At 48.1% G+C, this 25,788-nt stretch overlaps 1 protein-coding gene across 2 annotated transcripts in view; it reads right to left on the reverse strand.

Moving 5' to 3' along the window:
• The window catches only part of PDZRN3 (PDZ domain containing ring finger 3), a gene marked incomplete at both ends in the record, with an annotated part of 189,165 nt that overhangs the window by 35,197 nt on the left and 128,180 nt on the right, over positions 1-25,788 (reverse strand). The window contains one exon of one of the 2 annotated variants that reach the window (XM_080718195.1): positions 24,228-24,274. The exons of the other annotated variant lie outside the window; for it this stretch is intronic. Of the gene's footprint in view, positions 1-24,227; positions 24,275-25,788 lie in introns of those variants that run through there. 2 annotated transcript variants of the gene reach the window in all.

Genomic DNA, 25,788 nt, shown 5'->3' on the forward strand with positions numbered 1-25,788 from the left:
ACACAGGAGAAGAGGCAGGAAGAGTCCAAATCCGAATTTAGATTAGGTGCCCCAACCATCAATTGCCTTCGTATTTTCTTTGGTGGATCTCAGCTGGCCCAGAGCCTGAAGTGAATCTTTCTGCATCTCTCCTTTCTCTTTTGTGTCCAGGCCCCAGATTGGACACAGGGCCCCATAGTAGATGGGCCTTTCTTTTCTTTCTTCCTTTCTTCCTCTCTCTCTCTCTCTCTCTCTCTCTCTCTCTCTCTCTCAGTACAGGGTATGGAATGCAGGGGCATGCTACCTCTGAGCTCCACCCCCAGCCCTATTTTTTATTCTGCTTTTGAAGCAGGGTCTCACTGAGTTGCAAAGGGCCTCCCTAAGTAGTAGCTGAGGCTGGCCCTGAACCCAGATCCTCCTGTCTCAGCCTCCCAAATGCTGGGATTACAAGTGTGCGCCACCATGCCTGGCTTAGATGGGCCTTTCCGACAGCCTGCGACAGAGGCAGAGGCCACTGGCTGCATGTGTCTGAAGGAGGCTGGAGCTGGAGAAGCGCACGCTGGATGGATGGCTTGGGATTCAGGAGAAGCTAGTCCGATATTTTAGAATGGCTCAGAAGACACACCTGCAGCACTGCAGAGACTTACTTGAGGAAAGGAAATCAAAAGCACTGCAGGGTGAGCTTCATGATTCACTCCTACCTGTAAGGCCACGCGCCATCAAGTCTGAAGTTACTCAACAAGTTTCTACCCTGGATTTACTTTCTATGTAAAACAGCACTTCGGAGAATTAGTGAGTACACCCCATGAAGATCGATGGTTAGTTTTAAGAGGAAAAATAACACTTCCTCGAAGGGCGACCCTGATTTTTTAACATTCTCTGGGAAAAATGTAAGAACTCAATGTGCTTGAGAGCAGGTAAGGACTATTGACATTGCACTTAATCTTTAAAACGGATATGCGTGTGTCAAGAAGCTAATAAAGTCCCCTCTGCTATAAATGGGGCAAGTAGAACATTAGATCACAGGCGCACGCTTGCTTAGGATTCTGGTCTTATGGCCAGGGCCCAGGGGCAGGGGAAATTGAAGTGATTTAAAATAGTCCCTGATAGGATATATCTGATATTAGTGGGCTTGCTGAGGCGGAACGGTAATATCAGAGACATACGAAGGTGTAAAAGCCATTAACACGCGTCCAAATGTTGGGCTGCCCTGACCTCGACATCATTCAGGTGGTCCGCCCAGGGCACAGAGGTGCTGGCTGACACCCGCTAGAGAGACGTGGGTGCTCTGGAACCGCAGTTTATTTTTTGGAGTGAGCAGCTCATTCCATTTTATGCCTGTCACGGCAGAGGTGCCCCGGCAGCGCTGAGTTCCTGCCTCCTCCTCTTTGTGTCCACCGCCATGACCCATCTGGGGGCGAGGCGTTTCATCATGACCCAGGGTCCTGCGCAGCCAGTGAGCCTTCACACCCTTGCCTGGAGCCACAGCGCCAGCCCTGCCGCACCAGGTAATTACCAGAGCAATAGTGCTCCATCATCTGGACTCCAGGGACCGAGGCCATTAGAGAGAAAACAGGGCCAAGGGCCAACAGAATGGGCAAACGCACATTTTTAAAAACAAGGTCCTAAAAGAATTCCTCTGTTGGAGGAAAAACTTGCAAGAACATAATCTAAGGCTTTTCAAAACCAGAGTTGTGCTTCCCGAGTCCTCGGACAACATCATCCAGCACTTGATCCTGGGTGCGGGCATCTCGCCACCACGGTGGAGCCAGAGAGGGGACCTCGAAGCTGGAGACACAGAGAGATGGGGACGTGTCCCTCCTAGGAGACGCTGGCCAGGCCACGGGTGAGCGAGACCCGGCCTCCTCCTCTGCGCAGTTCCTTTAAACCAGACGCACTGCGTCCAGCATGGGGCTCTGGACTTGTGCTTCCTGGTGCGCATCTCCAGGTGCTAGGGTCTTCTCCACCTCTCTCCCCGTGTGTGCCTGCTCCCTGCAGGCAGGATTCAGTGTGGAAGAACTCCTGCTTCATTCACTCGTGTGGGCTGGAGCTGCCTGCCTCTGGCCCATTTCTGGAAAACAGACTGCTCTGCAGTCTGTGTATCTGTCTCTTAGCTGACCCCCTCTGCACCCCATCTTTACAGGTGGGGAAGGGACTCCATAGCCCTTCTTGACCACACACCTGGGTGCCGTCCTGCCCCTGACTGGCTCCCCGGGGCCACACAGAAAGGCACCTTTGTCTCTGGATGAGGGTTCTTTGGATGCATGAGCTTGCGGCCCTCTACCCTGCAGGACTGCCCATTCCAGCCTCCTGCCACTTCTCTCCCTCGCCCAGCCCACAGATATTTCCAAAGACTCACAAGTCTTTGGGACCTTCTTATGTGGTTCTCAGCAGCCTACACATGCTGCCTCCTCTTTTTCACACCCACTCTGCCAACCTTCCTGACCGCTCTCCCGACCGTCCGCCTAGGTCATGATAAGTGTGCAGACAGGAGCCTTCCCCCAGGCCCCAGTGCAAGCTAGCTAAGCAGGCGGCAGTGAGGGCCACAGCCCAAGCGTAATCCCCACCCGCTGGAGACAGCTGAGTTGTGTCCTCCAGGGTGAGGGCCTGCGGCTGAGGCTGCCCAGCTACCGGGCGGCAGGGGGGTGTGGCCCCAGTTGCTTGGCTACCACATCAACACGGTTTCTCTGAAGTATCTCCAGGGGACATCCGACCTTGTTGGTCATCCTACTCAGTCTCTCCCTGCTCCTCCAAACAGTATACAGTCCTCTTCTCCACAGATCCCTCTGCAGCGCAGACAGGCTGCTTCTACCCCTCCTGTCTCCCAAGTCAGTGTAAACACACCTCCATGTCGTGCACTGCCAGTAGTCGGTTTGACACCGAGACAGACAGCGCCTCCTTCCTGCCTCTCTTCTGTCTTTACACACAGTCAGCAGGAGCACAGTATGCTGGAGATACACTTGAGCATCTCAGGACATTCTGTACCACACGAGGTTCAGCAGAGTGGGGAGACGGCGATCTGGCTGCAAAGGCCAGCTCTGCCTCTGTGATGCCGTCAGAGCCTTCCTACGTCTCCACTTCCTCAACTAGCCACAGAGGACTGTTGTGGAGACTGGTGAGAAATACCTGGCACTGAATTACTCAGCAGAGTGGCTGGCTCCCAGCATTAATGGCAATGCAAAGTGGATTTTAGTTTCTTTTCCTTTTTTAAAATTCTCATTATTACTGTCTGCCAGAGATCATGCTAAGCTCTCCTCTGAGAAGCTCTGGGTCTTGGGAGGCGCACAGACACGTGCACTATATGGTGTCATTAAGCTTCTTTATTTTAATTTTTGTGCTGCATGCTCAGGGGCATCCTACCTTTGAGCTACACCCCCGTCCAATTTGTTATTTGTATATGGAGGTGTCACTAAGTTGCTGAGAGCCTAGAAGTCTCTAAGGCTTGCTTTGAACCTGCAATCTTCCCGTCTCAGTCTCCCAAGTACTGGGATGACAGGTTGAAGGGTGTGCCACCATGCCTGGACGAGGCTTCGGTTACAGATGGAAAGGGGGGGTAGCGTTAAATCCATTTAGGGCATCAGCACAAGCCTCATTTGAGGAGATGAACACTGATCTGAGTCTTGTTTTCCCTCCTATGAACTAAGCTCCCACATGGACCACTGGCACACAAATATAAAAACCACAGCGAGAAAACACATTCAGAGCAGTTACTCGGACTTCGTGGCTGCATTTTGCTACCAGCAGTGGACAAGAAACTCAGGACGACACAGTTGGCGGCCACCCTACAGACAGTCACCTCAAGCCGGGGCAGCCACAGGGACACTGACATGGTCCATCCCCACCTGCGACCCCGAAGGACAATCACCATGACGACTACGGCCCAGTTTCCAGTGGCAGAAAGGGCCTGTCACCCAGCGATGTGGAGTGACGAGAGTCAGACGGTTGACTTTCATGGGCCTTTGAACCACCCATTCGTGTGTGTTCCTTTGAGCTTCAAGCCTGGTCTATGCTGAGATGGGGGAAGAAGCCACAGATAATTAGAGCTTAAAATATTCTCATTGCATGGCGAGGCTAGCAAGTGAAACTACAAGGAATGCTGTAATCCACCTTGTCAAAAAGGGAAACGAGAAGAGGAGACAGGAGGCGGGACGGAGCCTGGGGACCCCGCGTGCCATGTCATCTTCTAATTAACCAACTGATCCTTTAAACTGTCACACTCGGCGAGGAACTCTGTGCCTGGCACCCGATTAATATTCATATCTGGGCGCTGGATGCTCTGATTTTGGTCCCAGCGGTTGTACTTCAACATCAGTCTTTAAAAAAGAGAGAGAAAGAAAACCTGCTTAGCAAACCCAAGCGTCCGGGCTTTGCGTTCGTAGGGAAATGAGGGCGGCCACCCCTGAGGCCCACCGTCCCTAGCAGGAGCAGACCCTCCACAGATGCATATTGATTGCCAGCCATGAGGAGGGCTTGTCTATGGAAAAACAAATCATTTTGCTTCTCTCTGATGGCAGTCATGCTGTTAACCATACCCTGTGACTCACTGTTAAATGACGAAACGACATGTGTAAAATTACATAGCATTAAGTCATATAATCAAGCTTTTGGTTTCAAACAAAAATAATCGAATATGTAATTTAATCAAAACAGGCCAGGACCGGTCATTTGGTTAAACAGGAATACATGGTGACCTAGACTTTTGTTCCTATGGCACGAGCCGCAAAACAACATCGTCCCTCCCCGATATTACGGGCTCCACGGACTAAATAAAACATGCCTCGGCCGGGGCAGCAAGGGCCTGGCTGTCTTGGAGCTCTTGGTAGGAAAGCAATTGCCTGAAGGACAAGAACGAAGTCAGGTCAGCTCCAGGACGATGCCAGAGCCTTGCTCATGCTCAGCCACCCATGGCCGGGCAGAAGATGCCCGGGGCAGCTGCGGTACAGGGGGCGACAGGAGGAAGAGTCCGCAAGGAATGCTGGGAGGATTTCTTTTTCTTTACTGCAAATTTTCCCTTTACTAGTGAGAGACCTTCCAGGGAACACCGCATGCCCACCCAGTTCTACTGCACTGGCTTTTAGGAAATATTTCCTGAAATGTTTTTATGTTGAACATGCAAATCTTGCCTCTTACAGAGTAAAAGCTTTCCCCATCCCCATCCTGCACGGACACACCCCATCTCATAAACCTTCCCAATCGCAATCCATCTTTAACTTCTGGAACTTAGTAAAGAGTCTCGAGCCTTTGTCGAGCTTACTCTTGAGGTGTTGAACTTAAGGTGACACAGTCACTGATCATAAGTCACCCACACACCAAGGGCAAATGGCGCTCAATTGCCAAACTCGAGAGAATCAGTGCAGCGGATAGAGCTGAGGCTTCTCATCTGGCCCAACCATTAGCGAGTCAAAGAGCATTTTCTTTTTGGAAAGAGAACCCATCATACACACACACACACACACACACACACACACACACACACACACACACACTCCATGCATATTCTTGGTAAAGGAATAGTCCAATTCAAATTCACACACAAATGACGGGTAGGGTTTTCCAGATTGAGAAGAAACGCACATTCAGTCTGGTTCAAGTCCCAGTTTCAATTCGAGAAGGCTCTGATGTATCACCCAGCAGCACCTTCAAGAATATTCCCTCTTGGTCGAACACACTGTGGAAAACGCAACTGCAAAGCCAAAGAGGAATGCCGGCAGGTGCTGCCTGATGGGGCCATATCTTTCCCACCCCCAGGATGAGACCATCTCAACTTGTGATCAAAGGAGCTTCTTTACCTCCTTGCCATTTCTAGGAAGACTAGGAACATTTCTTAGGCTTTTGCAAAAAGAGTAAGAGAAAATTTAAAGGGCTGCGCAAACTCTACTCTACCTGAGGCGTGGAGGCCCGGGGGAACCTACCGTGGCTGCCAATCAAGGTCCAAGAACTGCCGGCCTCGCCAGGCAGCGGCCCTGACATCTCACTTCAGAGGATGGCAGACCCTGCTTGCCAGATGACGCCCGTGCTGTGTTCCTCTGAGCTGCAAATACCTCGCAGGGTGGGGAGCAGGCTCCTGGGACACCGAAACTGGCTCAGATCCACAGGCCATAAAGTAATTAATGGTGTCTTTCAGGGCAAGCGCAGTAAAAAAAAATAATTGCTCTCAAATTTTTACGGCTAATGAATGATCCCACAGTCAATATTTGTGTTGTTGGGAGTGGGTATGTGGATGTATGTGTGAGAGGGGTGGGGAACAAGGACTTTGGGATGCAAATTCTCAAACCAGTCTGTCAGCCCACATAACAACTGCGCACTGGCAGACCACAGACGCCGAATCTGTTGCCTTTCAGCGTCTACGGGAGTGCAAGCCACAGATCAAAGGACCCGCTGCTTCATCCAGCTGAGACCACACACTGTCACCTCGGTCACAGCGCAAAGATGAGCGAAACACGGCCACGGAGCCTGGTTAATAAACGGGACGAAAAATGCCAAAGCAGAGTTGGCGGCAAAGAGGAACTGAGCTGCCAGCTACCTGTCTAACTGCCACTTAACACTGGGTAAAATCTCTTTCCTTCCCTAGCACATCTGCCCACCCGTGTGAAAATATGGCTTCCCTTAGTATAACAACTACCTCTTGCTGACGCCAGGTAACTCCCTTGCGCCATAATATTGCTGTTGTACATTCGAGCATCAGCTTTCCCTGTGTTGAATCCCACAGACACTCGAGCTCCTCCTCCCTCACACAGCCCTATAAACAGATTGAAAGAGAGATGTGGGGCCGGGTGGGGGGTGCACGCCTGTTATTGTCGTTCTTGGGAGGCTGCGATAAGAGGATTTCAGGTTTGGGGCAGTCTCAGCAGATTAGCAAGGTCCTTCAGCAACTCAGCGAGACCCCAATTCAAAATAAAAGGAAATAGGGCCAGGGGAGCTGGGCATGGTGGTGTATGCAGTAATCTCAGTACTTGGGAGGCTGAGTTAGGACGATCACAAGTACAGTGATTACAGGTGTGCACCCCCACCCGGCCCCATGTCCACCTTTCAGTCTGTGTTTATTGGGCTGTGTGAGGGAGGAGGAGCGCGAGTGCCTGTGGGATTCAACACGGGAAAACGGACGCTCTTACGTACAGTATTAAAGATTATGACTTGAGGGAGTTACCTGGCGTCAGCAAGAGGTAGTTAGTATGATAAAGGAAGCCGTATTTTCACACGGGTGGGCAGATGTGCTAGGGAAGGAAAGAGATTTTACCCAGTGCTAAGTGGCAGTTGGATAGCCTCAGCAACTTAGACTCTGTTTCAAAACAAAAATTAAAGACTGGGGGTATATATATATATATATATATATATATATATATATATATATATATATATATATATATATATTCAGAGGCAGAATGCCTTGAGTTCAATCTCTAGTACCACAGAAAACAACAACAACAAATTATATTGTGTTATTTAGGGAATGATGATATCTGCACATATTCAGTGCGGATGAATTTTGGGGGTGTGACGGGTGGGGAGTGCTGGGGACAAAACCTAGGACTTTGCACATGCCAGGCACATGTTCCACGCAGGCAGAACTTACAAACACAGAAGGCACTGACTCCCGTCTCGGGGTGAGGTTGGGAGATGCACAATCAGAAGCGGTCCGTGTGGCTGGTAGGTAGTGGGTTCTCCAGTGGAGACAGGCGTGGCCTATGCACTAGAACCTGAACACCAAACATCTTTCTTTTCTCCACTGCCACCACAATGACGGAAAATTGTTATTTTCTCCAAGAAACCACAAAATAGCTGCTGTGTAGCGCTCTCCCAAACTGGAAGGGGATGCATGCTCTAGCTGTGCAGAGGTGATACAACTTAAATTGCCTCTCCCTCTGATCTCACCAGGGCACGGGCACGGGCTGGCAGCTACACTGCTCACAGGACAACTGACAGGGCGGCCGAGTCAGACCCAGCGGGGCCGGGCTGCTGCTGACCTACCCCCCCAGCCCGACTGGCGCTGGCTTGCACGCATTGGTTCAAGGCTCTCCTCGGAGTTCCAAAGCACACGCGCCTCCCCAGAGCTCCCTTCGAGGGGCGCCAAATTTTCCCTTGCTCCTAGTGTTGAGTTTCTCTGATGCTATCCCCCCAAACCATGCTAATACTTTACTAAGTGGATATGTTGACTGATTAACGGTGTTTTAGAAGATATTCACGGCAAAGACTTGTGTCAAGCTTTCACAGAGGATTCCTGAACCTTCCACAGACTCGTTTTTTAAGAAGTCCATGGCAGTTGTTCTTAACTTGTTCTTCTGCATAATTTATTGGCCAGCTGTCAAACACGTGTGTTCTCCTGTCTCCTATCTGACGTGTACACGGTGATAAATGACACAGGAATGGGCCGCGAGCTGACACTGTGCCCCTGAGCACATGGGAGAAACGGCGTGAGGTGGGGAGCCGGCGACCCCTGCCCTCCAGCAGGCAGGCTGGCAGCGAGGCCGGCACCCTGGGCCAGTCGCAGGGTGGACTTACTTCACAGAAACACCAGCCTCATGCGCTGGCTGCTTTGCTTCCTTCTAGAAAATAATGCACAATTATTTCTTCCTGCTCTAAGTATACATAAGTTGACATATAATTTTATATAATCCGCAGTGACTTGATAACATCAACAATGTTGAGATTGTAATGAGAAGCACAATTCAAAAACCTCTCTCGTATTTCCCAAAAGAGATCGCCTGGTTCCTGTACGTGGGCCAAAGAGCACAATCCTCCGAACCTCCCGTGCGGACGACTGATCTCTACATTAAACCAGGAAGCGTTGTTAGCGAGCTGACAGACTCATTCCCTTTTGATCTCCCTCCGCTTCCTGCGCGGAGCTCGGTGCCTCTTATCCTTGTCCAGTATCAACAGGTCCTTCACAGAGGTCAGTGTCAGCCAACGTAAAGAACCATTAGAAAGCCTCCAGCATGTTTTAAATCAGCCACCAGAGTGGGCTTCCCTGCTGAAAGTATAAATTTTAAAGAGTGCATGGCAGAGGGTAGGCAGGGCCAGTGTCAAGTGAAGGTAAAAAGTCATAGCTAACGATCAGATCACAGCAAGCGGTTCTCGCACACAGTTCTCTATTTTACAAGCTGCAGGAAAATAAACATGGATGGCGCGTCCTTTGGCGGGATAGTAAGCCTGGGCTTGGTAGCCCACCTAGGTGTGTATGTTCACAAGTGATTTTAGTATGGCTGAACCCATCACCAAGTGTACAAGGCCAAGGACTCCCAGCTAAGTCCACGAGAGCCAGAGAGCAGGGAGAAACTCAGAGTAGGGGAGGAAGAAATGGCTTCATACCCTGCCGAGCCCAGGAGCTGGACTGACGCTGACGTGGCTGCCTCCGGAGAGCCCTTCTTTAGAGAAGGCTGGAGAGGGGGCTGATGGGAACCGTCCAGGACTGCCAGTACCTGGCTTTGGAAGAGGGACTTGGGTCTGTGCTGATTTCAGATTTACCTCGTGTCTGCTTGGCCTTGGCTGTTGTTAATATTAATCTGCATTATGGAGGAACACGTCTCTGGGCTAGGAGGTGTAGTCTGCATGCTCAAGGTGGCAGGACCGAGCAGGCCAAGCATAACATGGAGCACAACTATGACGAAAGTCTACATTTACTGCCAGGAAAGATGGCCAGGGCAGGGCGCTGGCTGTCAGAGGCACGTTCTAGGACAAGCTGGACAAGTGTGGTGTTCTTTTACAAATAACTACCCAAGCAGATTTTCAAGAAGCATAGATAACTGAATATATAACATTTAGAGGATGTTTATCTCTACATATTGGGACATCAGCCAATTTAACGTTATTAAGATGGTATTATTATTATTATTATTATTATTGTTGTTGTTGTTGTTTTGGTGGTACTGAAGACTGAACCTAGGGGTGTTCTACCTCTTAGCTCCCCCCCCTCAGTCCAACTTTAATTTTTTATTTTGAAATAGATTACTAGGTGCTGAAGGCCTCTCTAAGTTTCTGAGACTGGCTTTGAGCCTGCGATCCTTCTGTCTCAGGCTCCCAAATACTGAGATCACAATTTTAGGTTATTAGGATATTACATTGTTGTTGTTCTTCTTCTTATTATTATTGTCATTGTTATTAATATTATTATTTTGGAGATGTTCTGAACCAAGGGGTATTCGATTTCTGAGCTATGCCCCCTGCTTCAGTCCAACTTAAATTTTTTACTTTGAAACAGTGTCTCCCTAGGTTTCTGAGGGCCTTTGTAAGTTGTCCTCGAACCTGTGACCTGTGATCCTCCCATTTCAGCCTCGCAAGTGCTGGGATTACAGGTGTCCACCACCAAGCCTGGCTAAGATGTCATTTTCAAAAGCAGATGTTGGTCTGACTGACTTCCCTCCTCCCTCCTCTAGGAGGCATGCCGTGAACTTCTGCGCCCTCTTGGCTGGTTCCTCCTGGATTCCCACCCAACCCAGCACTTCCCGTTTCAAAGCTCTTTGTTTACTAACACGCATATTTCCCTGGTGACCTGGACCCTTATCCCTAGGGAGCTGCTCTTTTCGCAGTCAGTTTGAGGTTTTATTATTAGGAGTTGTGGTTTCCATGTTGGGAAAAGAACGACTAAGAATAATCACCAGAGACTTTTCCCGGATCACGCTCATGAATCTGTTCTGAGTGCCCCACAGTTCATTCATTTAATCCTTACAGTCACTTCACGAGGTACAAAACCTCTGGTGGAATGTCACACACTAGTTAAAACAATGTTATTCCATATTACTTGCGCCATCACAAAAAGGCATAAAACTGTCTCTTCTAAAAGACAGATTCTGAGGCCGGGCGTGGTGGCGCACGCTCGTCATCCCCGCGCTTGGGAGGTGGAGACAGGAGGATCGCACAGGTTCGAAGCCAGCCTCAGCTACTTAGTGAGACCCTGTTCCCAAATAAAATATAAAATGGGTCTGGGAGTATAGCCCGGAGGTAGAAAGCCTCTGGGTTCCACCCCCAGTCCCACAAAAAAAAAAAAAAAAAAAAAAGACAGTTTCTGCTTAGGTATGGTGGCGTGCGCTTGTAATTCCAGTACTTGGGAGGCTGAGGTGCAAAGCCAGCCTCAGCTACTTAATGAGACCCTGTTTCAAAATAAAGAATAAAAATTAGGGCTGGGAGTATAGCTCGAAGGTAGGATGTCTCTGGGTTCCATCCCCAGTTCTGGAAGAAAACCACACAAAAACAGATTTGGACCATGACAAAGGGATGTCGTCTCTACTCTCCACTAGGCCAACTGCCTTCCTCTGACCCCCTGCTGGCGCTCCTGGTGAGCTCTGGACAGAGCATGGTGATTTGGGTATAATTCCTGCCCATACACAAAAATAACCCATGACATCAGTGTAGTTATGGGAATTAGACTTAATAGTTAATTACGAAGCCAGCAGAGGGAGCACAGACACTGCATAAATAATAACCATTTCAAGTGAGTGTCTTCACTGACACCGGTGGTCATGGTGGTAGGACACAAACGTGTACAAGCTAAGCGCTAGCTGCCACAAGATGGTTCCCGCTTTCTCCGAGTGGTGTTAGGGTAGAAATGGAATATACCGCCCATGTAGTCCAAGTTGACTTCTTGAGCATCTCTGAGGAAGAAAGATGTGGGGTGTGTGTGTGTGTGTGTGTGTGTGTGTGTGTGTGTGTGTGTGTGTGCCTCTCTTGTTTTTGCAATGATTTCACCTCTCCCCTACACTGGTGGAGTAATTGCGGTCAGATGGTGAGACTTGCCCAGAGTTGGCAAACACCTTCTTAGCCTTGTTCATCACAGTGAGCCAATCTTATTCTTCTAAGATGCAATCAGGATTTATACTCATGGTAAAAAATTTGATAGAAGTGAAGCAAAGCAAATCCTCTGGTACAGGAGATAAAAAGGGAAAACATCTGTTTTTTAGAAGCTATCTGCCTTAGTACTTCTAACATTTGAAATAAAGGCTCACCATTCTCTCTCTCTCTCTCTCTCTCTCTCTCTCTCTCTCTCTCTCTCTCTGTGGTGTGTGTGTGTGTGTGTGTGTGTGTGTGTGTGTGTGTGTGTGTTGTGTATTACTGGTGATTGAACCCAGGGGCAAACATTCTACCTCCAAGCTACACCTCAGCCTGATTTTTTAATTTTTATTTTGGGACAGGGTCTCACTAGGTTGATGAGAATCTCATCACTTGCTGAGGCTGGCCTCGAACCTGTGATCCTCCTGTCTCATCCTCCCAAGTACTGCGATTACAGGCATGTGCCACCACACCCATCTTCATTTTCAAACGTGAAGGTAGATCATGTTCCCACTTTTCTAAGTGATGACATACTACAAAGACTGATGCGTACCACAAAAATAACAGTGTCTTCTACAAATAGATGTTAAGATGGGGGCATCAATGTATCCATTCACCGGTAGGCTAGAAATTATATCTGGGGCTAAAAGAGTCAAGAAGAGAGCAAGTGTTTAAAGGAAGCAGGACAGAGCGAAGGCGCCAAGAGCTGCCCACAGAATACAGAGCTTAGCCAAAGAAACCCACATTATTTTCCCACTTACAATGTTCTTCAATGTTTGCACAAATTTGAAGTTTTAATGGCAAGCTAGTATTTATGGCCATCTCTTGCATAACAGACATGATGTTGGAAACCCCACCTCTGTGACCTTATAGATCTCCAAACCACCTCAGGAGTTAGCTTTTTGTTTTATCTCCAGTTTACAGAAGGAAGGACTGAGGCCCAGAGCGGTAAGGCAGCTTGCCAAAGTGACCTGCTGGTGTCGCTGGAGCCACAGCCAGACGTCTCTCTCCCAAAGCCCACACACCCCATTCTGCTAGAGCTTTTTGCGGATCTCCTTTCCAGTGAAAAAAGTAGATGACAAGGTTGCTGAGGCCGGCCTCCAACCTGCGACCCTCCTGTCTCAGCCTTCTGAGTATTAGGATTGCAGGAGGTGTGTGCCACCACGCCTGGCTAGGTAAATGACGACGTTTACGGAAGATGGTAGAACCCATTATTGTCACGACTCTCATCTGCACATTGTGAAAGCCTTTTGTTTTTGTTGTTTGATGCGACTGAAAGTTTGCTGATTGTGAGACATAACAATGAATGGAAAAGTCTGAGCAAAAGAATTCTGTCACGGCCAAGCACGGTGGTGCACGCCTGCGATGCCAGTACTTTGGAGGCTGAGACAGGAGGATTGCAGGTTGGAGGCCAGCCTCAGCAACTTAGCAAGATCATGTTTCAAAGTAAAATAATCAAAAGGGCTGGGGTATAGCTTGGAAGTAAAAATGCCCCTGGGTTCAATGCCTAGTACCAGAAAAAATAAACAATAAAAAAAAGAACACTGCCACTGCAAAATACCTCACAGGGGAGAGAACTTCGTGGCCGGGCCAACAGCGTTCATGCTCCCATGTGCCTGCACCATGAGCTGGGGCTATACCGGCGGGGCGTCTGCTCCACATGGTGGCTGAAAGCGTCACGGAGCCAGTCAGTAGCTGTCAGCTTCGTTACCGCCACACAGGGCCACGCTCTGAGGCCCGAGGCCCTGCGCATCCTGCCCATCCACGGGAAACCGGAGATTTCTCATGACTTAGGAGCGTATCAGATATCTGACAAGCATAGCTCAACCATTTTCTCTAAATGAATGTAACTGCAGCCTCGCCTGTGAGCCGGGCAGGAGCACAAGGACTCGTTTTATTTCCACTGTTCTAATTACAGTGTCAGCTGGTCTCAGAAGGAGTGAAACCACAGACACCAGCTCTGGGTCTTGGCCTATCATTGTAGGAAACGGTTAACAGCTAAACGCGATCATTTGTTTTATTTTTCTATTTTATTTTTTTGGGTGGTCCTGGGGGTGGAACCCAGGGGCTTTCTACCTCCGGGCTACACTCCCAGACCCATTTTATATTTTATTTGGAAGCAGGGTCTCACTAAGTTGCTGAGAGCCTCACTCAGTAGCTAAGGCTGGCTTCGAACCTGTGCCATCCTCCTGTCTCCGCCCCCCGAGTGCGGGGATTACAAGCGCGCGCCACCACGCCGGGCTGAACGTTTGTTTTAGTTACAACAGCCAGGCCTGCGAGAGCCAACCACCGCCAGGCCTACGTTCTATGGGTTTGCTTTTATTTTTTAGCATGCATGGCCATTCTTCATCAATGTGCAGGTAACTGAGGCAGCTATTTGACCCTAGAGTAGAGAGTACCAAGGATAAGTGGAGACCCCAGAAATCTTGTGAGGAGTCATTTGAACACTTCTCCCAGTTATTTAAAAACCTACCAGGGAGATTCGAGCTAGAGGAACCATCTCATGAATACTCCAGGCATCCATCACCTGCATGGGTTGGTATTAAAAGTGGCTTGGATGCTCTGGCAGGGCCAGAGCCTCGGCGCAGCTGTCTGTAGGTGCCTGGTTATCCTATCCTAGAAACTCGGGCGACACTGTGACTACGGTGATGAGGAAGATAAAAAAAGCATCTGCTATGTTCTTCCATCTTGAAATGTTCGATTTGCTCGATATTCATTAATGAGAGGAAAAATAAATTACAGTTTATCTTTCATGTTCCACATCAACACCGTATATCATTTTTGCCTGAGTGTAAACTGGCTTCTGGTACTCTTTCAATTATATAAAAGGCAAGATGTCAGGTAGATGGTGTGTTTCAAACGAATGATGAAATATACCTCTTGTGTGTTTTTTTTTTAAGTTCTGTATTTTGAATCTCAACATCTTTCTTTTTTTCTATCTACTCTCCTTCCTTTCCTTCGGATCAACTAACTTCACCCCTGCCACCATGCAATCAGGAGCCAACCTGGCCCGAGCATCGGCAAACAGCCACTGGGAATCACGATGATTGTTGTACATTATTTGTGTTTAGTGCCAGAGAAACGATTTTCTTTTTGCAATATCTCTGCCCCAATAAAATTAAAAACTTGGTGTAGGATCCAAATTCCCCTCAAAGGACCCAGCTTAAAAAAATTTATTAGCTGCACTGCCACAGGGATTTATGGCTTCTTTCTGAACAGTTATATAGTCTGATATACCATAAGTTTCTCCGGTCGCTTGGTAGATTCATTTCTCTTTCTTTTGAAATGCGTACTGAAGGTTTAAAGCAAAAAATCTGGCTCTCCGATTGATTGAATTTTCCACTGCGGGATGAACTACCGGGCGGCTATGGAATATGTCTCCCATACAAGAAGACCTTAAATAAAAACAGAGACTGAAGACTGTGTTTTCCTCATTGTCAGTCAAGCTAATTATGCACTTCTCGACAGCTTTGTCTACCAGCAAGAAAGCAAAGGCAATTGGGGGCTCTCTCCCTGCCCTGCCTGATGTCTGGGACTACAGCACCCGCTTATTCACTGCGGGAGCCTGCTGTAATTGGCAGTTCCACTTTCCCTACTACGGGGTAATTCTCCAGCAAAGAAAACACAATGTTAACAAGATTTTACAAATCGGACATACGGCACCTTATCAGAAATGGCCAACAAAAGTTCCTTTTCTCCCCCAAGCAAACACCGTTCTCCCTGGGCAGGACCACAGAGAATGAGCGGAGTCAAAGGAAATGAAGGCTCTGGAGTTCTTTATGGAGCGCTGGAATCTGTGCTCGTAACTAAAAGCCAATTAATAACAGCAAAAGGTGAGAGGCTTGAGATGATGCGTCCCTGGGAGGTGGAGAGGGAAGGACAACGCCAACTGCAGCTGGGACGCTGAGCGTCCCTGGTGTCACAGGAGAGTTCTTAGTGAGACCGTGAGTCTGGGGTGGGCTGGGTCCACGGAGGGAGCCATAAAGACCAGCAGGACCTAGCATGGGCTCTCCTTCGCCTCTCCCTGAAAACACAGGGACTCTGCAGGGTGACTCTAAGAGGGGCAACTGCATCCTAATTCAACAACAACAAACATCCAGCTGGGCATGTTGGCAGACACCTGAAATCTCAGAGCTTGGGAGGCAAAGGCAGGAGGATGGCAGATTTGCAGCCAGCCTCAGGAACTTGACAGGCTCTCTTACAAAATAAAAAATGAAATAGGTTGTTTTGGTTTATGGTCTCACTTAGGCATCACTAAGTTGCTGAGGCTGACTGTGAACCTGCGACCCTTCTGTCTCAGTCTCCCAGGTTCTGGGATGTAGGTGTGCACCACCACACTGGATTCCTGGTTCTAGGATGGCAGGTGTGCACCACCACACTGGATTCCTGGTTCTAGGATGGCAGGTGTGCACCACCACACTGGATTCCTGGATTCTGTTTTAACTAACAAAGAAACAGAGGAAAGAATGTTTTGTCACATAAAATGCTAGGCAGGAACCTGTAGAATTTCCAGAAAAAACAACCCAAAAAAGAACCGATTTTTCCCCCTCTCCCCTGGTGCATCTTACGTAATGCACTATTTCTTTCTTCTCATAAGGCCATTTGGGTGGGTTCTGAGGAGGGGCAACAATGGGTCCCCAGGAACTCATTCTGGATCCGCTGCTAAGATACCCACAGTTTATTGCCCACAGCCACCATCACGGATTGCCCTCGGCCCCCGTCTGACATGCCACGTGACCTGCTGCAGAGATGGGGCAGGAGATGGGGATTCGCGGTCAGGCTGGTGATCCCAAGAGCATGAGCCGCTTCTCAGCACCAGGCTCTGGCAGTAGCGGCAGAGCCAGGCTGAGTACTGGTTTTCATGAGGAATTAAACTGCCTTTCGATACCACCTACAGACAGGTAATGGCCCATCAGGTGGAATCCGCCAGGAATAAGAGAACGACATAGCTGTTCCTTTTCACGTCAACACATCCCATGAAACCACAACACCCAAGGAACAATGTTGTCCCTCTGCTAGCATTATTTCCTGGCTCGCTGGCTCTGCACATCTCTATTTTCCTGCCATTTTTGCTAGCCCCCTGGCCCTTTTTTGGGGGGTGCTGGGGACTGAACCAATGGGCATTTTACCTCAGAGGCATGCCCCAGCCCTTTTTACTTTTTTTTTGTGTGTGTGTGTGTGTGGTATTGGGGTCCTTGGAAACCCTTCTACCTTTGGGCTACAGTCCCAGACCTATTTTATATTTTTATTTAGAAACAGGGTCTCTTAAGCCAGCGGGCTGGCTTTGAACCTGCGCGATCTTCCTGTCTCTGCCTCCCAAGCTCGGGGATTACAAGCGTGCGCCACCACGCCCGGCTTTATTTATGTTTTGAAATCTTGCTGAGGCTGGCCTTGAACCTGCGATACTCCTGGCTCAGTCTCCCAAGTACTGGGATGATGGGCATGTGCTGCCACACTGGGCTCAGGCTCTTTTTAAGTAACACAGGGACAGAGGGGCCTCTGTGGATATGGGGACACTGCTGGAGTGTCCCGATGATGAAGGTGGCCCAGTCTGGTTGAGATCTTAGCCACTAGACCACCAGGGCCTGGCTCCCACCTGCAGTCCCAGCACTTGGGAGGCAGAGGCAGGAGGATAGCAGGTTCAAGACCAGCCTCAACAAACTACTGAGACTGCTTCAAAAAGAAAAGTAAAAAAGGGCATGAGGGTATAGCTCAGAGGTAGAAGGCCTCTGGATTCAATCCCAAAAACCACAAAATAAAATAAAAAATAACTGAATTCCTCAAGGTAGTATTAATGAGCTCTGAGCAACTGTGGTCACGAGCTTTTTGATACCAGGAAGGTGGCATGTGGCATTGTGGGGCCTGCATCTTCACTGTGCCGGTGGTACTGCTTGGTCGGTTCCAAGTTAAGCTCAGTGGTGCTGTGCCTGCTCGCCGCACAGTGTGCCTGTGGGGCCAGCCCAAGATTCAGCCTCGCTGGAGCATCAGGCCTGTGCACAGCTGCTGTGGGTCAGTCACACAATAACCCAGGGGTATGTCTTCATCAAATACTTACTGACCTAACCACAGGGTTGTTGTTTTCTATTGCAACATTAGAAAATATTATTTCTGATTCCTCCTATTTTTCTGGAAAGAATGAGAGTTAAAAACAAAGTGTTTTTCATGCCACATTTACTTTCTGGATGGATGCATTGATGGAAGTACTGGATGGTTGGATATGTTACTTAGAAAAATATCTTGGTGGGCTAAAGCAGTTTCTGAACTTCAATGCCATCTGTTGACATCTTGGGCCAGATTATTCTGGGTTTAGGGGTAGGTGGCTGTGCTGTGCATTGTGGGGCACCCTGGTCTCTGCTGAACAGATCTCAATTGCAAACATCCGCACCTCCCACCAAATTGTGACAATTCCAGATATCTTCAGATATTGTTAAATGTTACAAGCGGGAAAATCCCCGCCAAGTGGTTATTACTGCACTGGGGTATAACATCAGTTCTGAGAGGATTAATTGTGGCTGTTGGCTAAAAAAATAATGAAAATATTGAACATAGGAAGATTCATAGTTACGACTGCCAAGTTGTGAATAATTTAAAAGAAGTATTTTTGTGTTTTAATGGTATTTCCTTGATCAATACATATAAATTAAAGGCAATAATAAGTTGAATTGCTCTGTAAACTATCAAGTGCAGTGCTAATGAGTGTTGAAATTACGCCAGCGTGCTTTGGGAGTACAAGACAGATGGGATTCTTAAGGAGCTAACTTTCTATGAATCCTGGGCTATGTGCTGAGTACTGTGCTCCTATCACATTTACGAGCTTTAGTCTGTTTTATCCAGGAGGAGCAAAGGCTCTAAAGAGTGAATTAGTAAGATTGACGGTTTTCAGTAGCAACATGATTAAGGCCACTCATCTGGTGAGAGGTGGCGACAGAATATGGATTCAGGGCTACCACCCTCCAGAGCCCATATCCTCCCATCCCGGCCACCGCTGCCATATGCCACAGGCAACGTTCTTGAACAAGATGGAGGTGCTCAGTTCCCCTTTGTCAAGCCGTTCCTGCACATCCATCTAGCAAGACAGCCAGACTTGGTGTGAAACGGAGCGAGAGCCATCTGCAATGGCTAACCCAAAAGTGAAGACCCAGGGATCCATTGAGCCAATCATCAAAGCCAACCGGTCACAGAACAACATCTTTGGGTCCACTGTTAGAATTGTTTCTCCCCCCTAAAATATCCAGAGCATTAGGCTATAGTGAAAATATCCTGGAGAAATCTATTCTGAACTGATCCAGATAGTAAGAATTTAGGTTATGTTTTGCAGTTTTTGACTTAGTATCTATGATGTGCTGAAGAATGTCCCCCTTACTCCTAAGATACGTGGAGGTCTAAATTGCCAGGATGTGACTTTGAAGGGAAATAGGGTCTTTAGAGAGGCAATCCGGTGAACGTGAGGTCACTGGGGTGGGCCCTTGTCCAGTCTGCCTGGTGTCCTTATAAAAGGGGATACGTGGACACAGAGAGGGACGATGGGAAGAGACAGGGGGGAGACTGTCATAAGATAGGGCTAAAGATACAACTTAAAAAAGGCCCGAGGTTGCCAGCCAACTGTCAACAACTGGGGAGAGATGAAGAGCGCCCCCCCCCCTAGGTTTCAGAGGGAGCATGGTCTCCATAACAACTTGGTTTGGAATTCTACCCTTCAGAACTTTGCAAAAACATGTCCCGCTGTTTTACAGCCACCCAGTTGTGGTATCTTGTTAATGCCACCTTCAAATACTCGTACCGTACTTAGGTGATACATTCCTCCCAGAGTTTCTAGAGGACAGTAGGTACCCCTCTATCCACGAGCCTGCTTCCCACAGTTTCTGTTATCCAGAACCACCATCATCTAAAAATATGAAGTGGAAAACTCTAAAAATAAAGATTTCATAATCTTTGTGTGGTTCCCCATACTGAGGAGCACGGTGGAGCCGGGAGCCACCAGGAATGTCACTGGTCCCCTTGCCTGCCGGAGCCAGCTGGCAAAAGTACGGTTCTGAAGAGAGGAATGAGGATGAAAAGAATTTTATTCATGGAATACTTACTTCTCTCATGGAAGGATCGCCAGTCCACTCCCGGGTCGATATCTCTACTGCCCGATCCCGGGTTTATCACTCTCGTCCTACTTATACAGCTCCCGGTCAATCAACCCTCGTGACGTCACCACCTGTGCGCGTAACAGTCAAACCAATCAACCTTCGTGACGTCATCACCTGTGCGCGTAATGGTCAAACCAATCAACCCTCGTGACGTCATCACCGGTGCGCGTATTGGTCAAACCAATCAACCCTCGTGACGTCACCACCTGTGCGCGTAACGTCAAACCAATCAATTCCACCTGAGCTTCTCTCAGACGTTGAACTTTCCGTTACCCCAAACCTTATTGGCTCTGGGCAAAGGACAGTCAGAAGTATTCTTAAAGGGGAAAACCTTAATGGCTCCCCACACTTGCCCAGTGTGTCCACTCTGTACACACTACCTGCCCGTCAGTCCCTCGGTAGTCTAGGTTATCAGATCTATTCCTGCAGCACTGGAGGGCTTGTGTTCAAGTAGCTCTTATTCTACTTAATAATGGCTCCCAAGAACAGTGGTGCTGGCAATTCAGACATGCCCAAGAAAAGCAAGCGCTTCCTTTAAGTAAAAGAGCGGAAGTTCTTGATTTATGAAAAGAAAATCAATTATACCTGGAGGTCACTAAGACCTATAGTAAGGACGAATCTTCTGTCTGTGACATTGTCAAGGAGGAAAAAAATGCAGGTGGGTTTTGCCGTCAGACCTCATGACACAGGCATGCTGGCTACTGTGGGAGGTAGGAGCCAGCTGAAGACAGAAAAGACAGTAAGTCGTGCGCATGTGCATAGGAAGGAACATGGCAGATCTATAGAATTTGGTGTATATATAGAATTTGTTCTGATCTTTGGCTCTGGAAATCCACGAGGCGTCTTAAAGGATCCCTGAAGGGTAGGAAAAGACCTCTGCGCTTGCGTATTTTGAGTTCTCTGTGGTGGGTTCTCAGTGAGCGGTGCTCTCCACTGGCATGGTTTGGCCTTCCCATGCCGGCTGCGTGCCAGTCAGCCTTCCCCGTGGCTTTGCCCTCAAGGAGGCGGGGCCTCTCTTGCTGTCTGCCTACTCCCTGACCTTTTCTGTTCCCCTCCTTCACGGCATTTTTCCAAGGCCACGCAGACCAAAGGGCCTCCTGGCTTTAGTGCCTTAGGTTTAGAATGAGCACTCATAATATTCTAATGGGCTCATAACAATCACACCTTAAATTACAACTTTATCGTGTAGCTGGGCATGGTGGAGCATGCCTACAATCTTAGTACTTGGGAGGCTGAGATAGGAGGGCCGCAGGTTTGAGACCAGCTTCAGCAACTTAGCAAGACTCCCAGGAACACAGTGAGATCTGGTTTTATAAAGGTCTGGGGGTATAGCTGAGTTCCATGCCCTTGCGTTCAATCTCCAGTACCACAGTGAAGCAAAATAAGAAAGTACTGTATCATGCGACAGCTATTTAAACAGTTCCAGAGAACAGAAAGGCTGTTGGCTGGAAGCTGATGCACGATGGTACTGATGCCCACACCTACCCGCCCTATGCAGGTGCAGAAAAAGAAAAACGACAAGTCTTTTCTCCAGTGTTTTAAAAGCAACGTGTAATGCTGGTTTACTGTCCTCAAAGTACCAGGAAGTTAGAATGTCCACATCTGGCATTCGTAAAGCAAGGTGGATGCAGCCCCCAGCTCTCCTCCTGGCTGAACTGTAATTGAATTATTTCAACCCTGGCTTTGTTAGCAGGGCCAGTGCTAGATTTGTTTATAGGTGTCCTTTCCTTCCGATCTGCCTGCAGGGGCTCAGCCACATCATTTATCAAGGGCTAAATAGCCTGAGGCCAAGGGGAGACATTTACTTAGAGTCTTCAGACTCTTTTAAATGGGCCTTTGGGATTTTGCCACTGACCATTCCACGGTAAGAGGCCCTGGGACACCTTGCTGGGTGTTTCTTTTAATTGACTAACCTCGATGCTGCTGTTCAAAACCCTGTAACCCACAGATGCCCCCGGCCCACAGCCTCTAATGGCCTTTCTCTGGCCCTCAACACATATGGCCAAAACAATGCAAATATTGTTTGGAAGACGAGCAAATTCAATAATCCAATTAAAGCCCCGCCAAAGCCCCATTCATCAAGCCAGGGACCACACGACTTCTCTCTCGGCTCCCTGTTTTTCCATGGCCAGGCATTTGGGGAAAGTTGCTAATCAATTTAGGAATGATTAAATTGAAATTTGTAACACTTTCCATTATTAAACCTTCAATCTTCATTACGGCAGTTTAACGATTACATCATGGTGGAGAAAAACAAATTATGGGTGGTAGCTGGTACTGCTCGGAAGGCTGCAGTACCAAGTATGCTGTCATGAATAGCAGGAGTGGACATGTGTGGATGGAAAACTGACGGCTTGACATGTACAAAGGAACGCCAAGTCACCATTCACTTCCCAATCAAAATATGCATAAAAGACCTGATATATTATGCTGGCCATTACTGTGTTTTTGCTCTTTTTATATAGATAACATGGAATTACCTGCAGGGGATAAATGAGACTTGGGGACCTGTCGGAATTCTGGGCAAGCCGGGCGTGGTGGCGCACGCTTGTCATCCCAGAACTCGGGAGGCTGAGACAGGAGGATCTCAGGTTCTCGGCCAGCCTCAGCTACTTAGTGAGGCCCTCCGCAACTTAGTGAGACCCTGCTTCAAAGTAAAGAATGAAATAGGGCTGGGGTGTAGTTCGCAGGTAGAATGCCCCTGGGTTCAACCCTAGTACCAAAATAATTAATTAATTAATCTGTTAATTAATTAATTCTGGGCAGACTTGGATGAAGTAGATGCCCTCATTCCTAGAAAATGGCAGGTCTGCAGATCCGATGAGACCCTGCACCACAGGCTGCATGCGTGCTTTCTGCTTAATAAGACAGGGCATCGTCTACACCTCCTCTAGTACCTTTTGTGAGGTCTTTCTTGCTTCCTTTTCTCAAATTTCAGTATTAGTCTCTGACCAAAAGCATCCCTGGCAGAAATACATTTTTTTCCTCACAAAGCTTTAATGACAAAGCCAACATTTTGTGTGGGGTCTCTGCAAATCCTATTGTTAAACATTTCTTCCACATTCTTGCAGCCCCCAGAGACCTGGCAAGGGCTCCCTGTCTGTTTCTGGGTACTGACATTCTGGTGGGTACTAACTGTGGACTGCCAAGAAGGAGTATGGAATTCAAAAGAACAGGAGAATCAGTGGTGGGGGAGGAGAGAGAAAGAAAGAGAAGGAGAGAGAGAAAGAAAGGAGGAGGAGGAAGAGGAGGAGGAGGAGGAGGAGGAGGCAATTGGAAATCTATACGCCCTATTAAGCCCTCTAGTTATTATGGGGTAGATTGTAGTGAGGACCATGGTAATGTTAAAATAAGAAGTGAACGTTTGCCAGGAGTCAGGTGACTTATGTTAAAATTCAATTTTCACCGTAACCCTTTGAAGAACGAGTCTTTCCCGTATTTTATGGTGAAAAAAATGGAGGCTCATTCAGATTGTCAGTTGCTCTTTGTTTTTTTTTTTTTTGTTGTTGTTGTTTGTTTGTTTTTTTGTGTGGTACTGGGGTTCCTGGAAACCCTTCTCTGGGTTACACTCCCAGACCTATTTTATATTTTTATTTGGAAACAGGGTTTCTTAAGCCAGCGAGGCTGGCTTCGAACCAGCCCGATTCTCCTGTCTCCGCCTCCCAAGCGCAGGATTACAAGCGTGCGCCACCACGCCCGGCTATCAGTTGCTGTTTGTAATGTCCCCAGCAGACATCTGTGGTGAGGGGCTGAGCCCTTGGCCGACACCCCAAGCCGCCAAAGACCATGCCCCAGTGAACACCCCGGGTCCATCTTTGGTGGGTTTGTGAAACAAAACCACAGACTGGGCCACTCCTGCCTGATGCCTGACCTCCAACATGACTGAAGTCTGAAGCCACTGGGCGTTGGGTAAATTTATTACAGCCATAGATAACTAATACATGAGCCACATGTCTATGAACCCAAACCCATCATAACCACAACGCTGCTCTGCCTCCGTGACTTCTCCAAGTCACCCCTTGATGCACTAAATGTGCTTTTTAATGGGAAAACATACTTTAGTCCTGCTCACTGCCGCTGTAGAAAGACGTTCTGAAGGAGCAGGCTCTTCAGCGGCTTGTCAGTCAACAAAGGAAAAGGTCAGAGGTAATGGGGCTCCCGGTGCAGACAGATGGGAGAAATCCCAGCGCCTGGCAGGTGTCCCCTTCCACCCTAAAGGTTTCATTTACACATGCAGGATTTCTAAAATGAACTGCTATCCCCAGCATTCAATGAGCAAACATAAAATATAATTATATCTCGTAATTATCTTATTTATTAAAAAAGGTGGAACAGATTAGATTTGCAAAATACTATCTTCCACCCTGGGGTTTATGTATTAGAGTAAATTTCCTGATTAATAAGATCTTTCTCTCATTCTCTCTTCATGTAACAACTGGCTCGCTAATAAGGAGGCCTGTGTTAAAACACTGCAGACCCCAAATCTATTTGCAACCCAGACTATGCTTTTGGTGGGAGCCGGGAGAGAAGGCTACTACCAGAGACGGCGTGCGCTTTCAATCCTAGAGAACAGGGGGCAGGGAGCAAAGGAGGACCAGCAGGAGCCCCATCCACGTCAGGCCCCTCTTGCTAAGTGAGGGGGAAATGAGCAGCAAGGTATTAAGAGAGGAGCAGGCTGTGAACTGAACTGAGGGGTGGGTGGTGAGGTTCATGACCCTGCAGCCGCGCAGCGCAATCCTTCAGCCACGGGGTCGCTAATGAAGGGTGATGCCTGGAAATTAATGGAGTGGTGTGTGGTGTCGGGGTGAAAACGGGAGCAAGTGGCTTTTCCACCGTTGGGCAGAATGGCTGTGAATGCGTCCAGGTCTTTGATAATTTAGGATTTCAATGTTGTATCATTAGAACGACTTCCTCCTCCTCCTCCTCCTCCTCCTCCTCCTCCTCCTCCTCCTCCTCCTCCTCCTCCTCCTCTTGTATAAACAGAAGGGACCCAGGGGCCCTCCAAGAGTAAAGGCTGAAGGAAGATAGGAAGACAGGTCTTGTTCCAAGTTCTGATGTTCTAAGCAGCCACAAGTCTTTGTTTTTTTTTTTTTCAATTAAAAAAACCCACAAAGCAAAAGACCAAGCAGACCCAGCAGGAATCCCCAGTGAGAGATGCACCCTAATCACACCCTTCCAAAAAGCCCCACAAATAGTTATTTATGGCAAACACAAAACACCGAGCATGCTGACTTGCGAGAGGCGATTTGTTCCATCTGTGAATTGAGACCTGAAACCTTTCTACTTTCGTGTTAGCTGTCATTTTTTCTCCCCCAAATGAAATGAATAATTCTTCCTCATGGCAGTCGATTTTATATTCGCGGGGTTCTTTCCCTCCCACCCCGCCTTCTGAACCTATTATATTTTGTTGCATAAAACCCATCTCATAAAATAAACCTCTCAAAGTTGTAAATTAAAAAATAAACATTCTTGAGAAAATGTCAAATGCGGGCCCAGGAGAAAGGCCAAAAAAAATCCATTTAAGGCAAAAGCACAGCAAATCCGTCCCTAGAAAATTGGGGGAAACACTCCATGCTCATGACTGAATATAAATTCACTGCCTTCAGCCAGTCTGTAATGAAATGAACCTTTAGCTAGGGGTTACCATACACTTTTAAAACCAGCTGTAAGATGAGCTGTATGAGCTGTGGAGGGAGATCAAAAAATACATCCCAGAATATTAAAATAAAAGCTGGGTGAGCAAACAGTGGAGGGGCAAACAGAGAGACTTGGCACCAGCTCTGGGCACTCACACAGAAAGAACCAGAGTGTATCTGTCCCCATAGACTGGTTGCCAAAGCTGAGCGGCTTCTGGTGGTAAATCTAATTCCAGAGGTTAGCATCTCACCTCCATGGCTTGGTATGAGGTTTCCTG

The sequence above is a fragment of the Muscardinus avellanarius genome, assembly GCF_963383645.1.
Source record: "Muscardinus avellanarius genome assembly, chromosome: 22".
NCBI lineage: Eukaryota > Metazoa > Chordata > Mammalia > Rodentia > Gliridae > Muscardinus > Muscardinus avellanarius.